General features: G+C 52.2%; 1 pseudogene; it reads left to right on the top strand.

The window, feature by feature from the left end:
- Positions 1-304: 304 nt before the first annotated feature.
- On the top strand, positions 305-1,918 carry LOC101724893 (alpha-1,3-mannosyl-glycoprotein 4-beta-N-acetylglucosaminyltransferase B-like; annotated as a pseudogene).
- Positions 1,919-4,085: the final 2,167 nt, after the last annotated feature.

Below are 4,085 nucleotides of genomic sequence, written 5' to 3' on the forward strand. Positions count from 1 at the left end.
TACTTAGAGCATGGGAGGAAGAAGCAGGGTGGGGGGAGCAGCCCCTGGAAGAGGGGTCCAGCTTTTGTGCCCTGGCTGGGACCACACGAAGCCTGAGAAACACATGCTTTGGGATCCAGTGAGGGTGGGTCTTGGGATTGCTCTGCGGAAGTGACTCTGCGGCGGCCCCCAGGGACGCAGTAGCAGGGTGGGAGGAGAGTGCTGAGGGTTGAACCCCCTGCCGGGCTCTTCCAACCACGTCTGGCTCAGGGTGGCTTCACAGTGACCCTATGGAGCCCAGACAGCGTGCCTTGGGCAGGCCCGCATGCAGACACGGGGCTGCTCGCGGGCGCCCCCTACTGACGGCGGCGTGCGGCCCTCAGGAGACGTGATGGACGTTTACCAGCGGGAGTTCCTGGTACTGCGCCACCGCCTGCACGCGGCGGAGCAGGAGAGCTTTAAACTCTCCAAGGAGCTCAACCTGGTGCTGGACGAAATCAAGAGGGCTGTGTCCGAGAGGCAGGCGCTGCGGGACGGGGAAGGCAACAGCACCTGGGGCCGCCTGGCAGAGGACCCGCGGCTGAAGCCCTGGGACTGCTCGCATCGGCAGGTGCTGCACCTGTCCACTGTCTTCCACCACCTGCCTCACCTGCTGGCCTAGGAGAGCAGCCTGCGGCCGTCCGTCCGCGTGGGCCAGGGCCACACCAGAGTGTCGGTGGTGATGGGCATCCCGAGTGTGCGGCGCGAGGTGCACTCCTACCTGACAGACACGCTGCACTCGGTCATCTCCGAGCTGAGCCCGCAGGAGAAGGAGGACTCGGTCATCGTGGTGCTGATCGCCGAGTGACAGAACATCAAGGCCTTGTTCCCCACAGAGATCCATTCCGGACTCCTGGAAGTCATCTCCCCTTCCCCTCGTTTCTACCCTGACTTCTCCCGCCTCAGAGAGTCCTTCGGAGACCCCAAGGAGAGTCAGGTGGAGGACCAAGCAGAACCTTGATTACTGCTTCCTCATGATGTAGGCGCAGTCCAAAGGCATCTACTACGTGCAGCTGGAAGACGACATCGTAGCCAAGCCCAGCTATCTGAGCACCATGAAGAACTTCGCCCTGCAGCAGCCCTTGGAGGACTGGATGATCGTGGAGTTCTCGAAGCTGGGCTTCATTGGGAAGATGTTCAAGTAGCTGGACCTGAGCCTCATTGTGGAGTTCATCATCATGTTTTACCGGGATAAGCCCATTGAGTGGCTCCTGGACCACATTCTGTGGGTGAAGGTCTGCAACCCTGAGAAAGATGCGAAGCATTGCGACCGACAGAAGGCCAACCTTCGGGTCCGCTTCAAGCCATCCCTCTTCCAGCACGTGGGCACCCACTCCTCCCTGGCCGGAAAGATCCAGAAACTGAAGGACAAGGACTTTGGGAAGCAAGCCCTGCGGAAGGAGCATGTGAACCCACCCCCCGAGCTAACCACAAGCCTCAAGACTTACCAGCACTTTGCCCTGGAGAAGGCCTACCTGTGTGAGGACTTTTTCTGGGCATTCACACCTGGCGCAGGGGACTTCATCCGCTTCTGCTTCTTCCAGCCACTGCGTCTTGAACAGTTCTTCTTCCGAAGCGGGAACATTGAGCATCCGGAGGACAAGCTCTTCAACACATCGGTGGAGGTGCTGCCCTTCCATGGCCACCCGCTGCAGCCTCTCGATTTCCCCCCCTGAACCCCCAGTCAGGCAAGGAGGCCCTGCAGGAGGGCCGCTCAACTGCCCTGCAGTTCCCATGAAGTCCCGACGGCTACCTGTAGATAGGTTCCTTCTGTAAGGGCCTGGCGGAAGGTGAGGTGGACCTGGCCTTTGGCCCCCTGGAGGCCCTGCGCCTCTCTATCCAGATCTCCTCCCCAGTGTGGGTGATTCTGAGTGAGATCTTTCTGAAAAAGGCCGACTAGAGGAGGCTTCCGAGGCGCTCGAGGTGCTCCCGGACTGCCTGACATGTCCTCGCCACTGCCCCTGGAGGACCCGGGGGGGTCCCAACAGTGGTTCTGGTCCGGCCAGCCACGGGTCCGCCGCTGGCCCGGAGGCCCCAGGAGCTGGTGCTGCCCCAGCCAACCGGGCCACGAGGAGGCTGGTGGCCCCACACTGTGCTTGAGGGCTGGCCCGTGCCGCCGGAACCGAACCCACGCCGACGTGGACCCGGCCGGCCTAGCCAGGCCGTTTCAGAGGAGCTCTTTCTTGGGCGCTGCTGTCTCTGGCGCGAACACTGGAATGCATATACTACTTTATGTGCTGTGTTTTTTATTCTTGGATACATTTAATTTTTCACTTAAGTTCTCATATACTTCTATAAGAGCATGACTTGTAATAAAGGGTTAATGAAGAAAAAAAACAAAACAAAAAACAAAAACAAAAAAAAGACTCTACCTTTCCTGGAATCCCTGGAATCTGAGATGACTGCAGATTTAAGACAATGACTGGAGATTGCTAGGCATAGCTTCGGGGGCCTGGAACTGGATGTGGTATAAACTGGCAATTCAATGTCTTTGCAAACCCTGAAAGTTACTTTTGTTTTATTTTGGTATCCTCAGTCTTGAAGGACTCTTGAGATACACTAGACCTAGGGCTGGGGATTTAGCTCAGTTATTCTGGTGCCTGCCTTGCAAGTGCAAGGTCCTGTGTTTGATCCCTGGTACCAAAAAAAAAAAAAAAATGGAGATACACTAGATAAATTTAAACTTAATAAACCTCTTATTATTAATTTTTATTTTTTTATTTTTTTGGTACTGGGGATCGAACTTGGGTCCTTGAGCCTGCTCAGCAGGTGGTGAAACCACTGAGCTAAACCTCTGGCTTATTATTAATTTTTAGATAGACATTTCTTAAATGACTAACATGCGTATGTGCAGAGTTGACCAAAGATCTGACCCAAAGTTTTAAGATAATGAAGGAGACAGATCTAAAGTGAAAGCAGATACCATGGTTTATCCTGCTCTTAGTTACTCATCACCATCTTAGAGGATAACCTCATTCCAGTGTGATTGGAGCAGGGGCACCAGCTGGCTTCTGAATTACTGGAGACTTATTAGAAATGCAGACTTTCAGACTTAGCCCTACCTGGTGAATGAGAAACTGCATTTGAGCACCATCTATAGGGAGATAGTTTATACCACAAAGTTTGAGAAGTACAGTTATTACCAGATTCTGGGGTTCTGCAGACTCCAGGTCATTGGTGTACTGAACAAAGAATTGAACAAGACAAGCAAAAAAGGTAGTGAGGTTTCGTGTTTATTAAAGGTAGGAAAAGAGGTATGCTCTGAAAAACAAGAGCAGACCACTGAGAGAGATCACAGTGGCCACCCGGTTAATGGCGGAGGTCTTCTGTGTCCCTCATTCTTTAGGCTGACAGCAGATCTAGGGTGTCCTACCAAGATCCTGCTTGATTTCCTCCCAGAAGAATTAAAGAGAGTGCTTTCTGATTGGTCTCAGGTGCAGGACTGTGTTCTGTGGCTGTGTCCTGGATCTCTGATTGATAGGTCATGCCCACTTGCTTAGCAGGTTGGTCACCCTCTAATCTGCCTCACAGTCCTCTGCTCCCTCAGAACAGGGGCAGACCCAGTGTTTAATGACTTATCTCAGAATTCTTTTCAGAATATTACCTAGGATTTCAGACAAAAAGGCAAGTCTGAAAAAAATCTATTAGCATGGAAAATGAGAAGTGATTCTGACTTATAGTCATGATCACTCTCTGAAGTGTTGTTATTAGAAGTTCCTCTCTACTCCATGCATTTTGAATTTATACAGAATTTATACAACCCCACCCTCACCCCAAGAAAAGTAACCTTGGAATTTGGCAACCATCAGAACTAAGTTGCCAAAAGTATAGAATCTTTTCTCCATGACCACTTATGTTATCTTAGATTTGAGCCAAAGTGAGGTCTAGTTTAAGGAAACTTAGCTCCAGGACTGATCTGCAAGGGAAGCAGCCAAAGCACAAAGGATCCCAGCTACCCTGCTGGTTGCTGCTCTTGCCCTCCTCTAGCTTTCTGCTCACTCGGCAGCCTTTGCAAAATCAAAATGAGAACACACTGTCATTCTCTTTCATCTCTGTCTTCGGTACCA

Source organism: Heterocephalus glaber, unplaced genomic scaffold (genome assembly GCF_053883595.1).
Source record: "Heterocephalus glaber isolate CG9 unplaced genomic scaffold, H.glaber_assembly_v1.0 deba00001523, whole genome shotgun sequence".
Lineage (NCBI taxonomy): Eukaryota > Metazoa > Chordata > Mammalia > Rodentia > Bathyergidae > Heterocephalus > Heterocephalus glaber.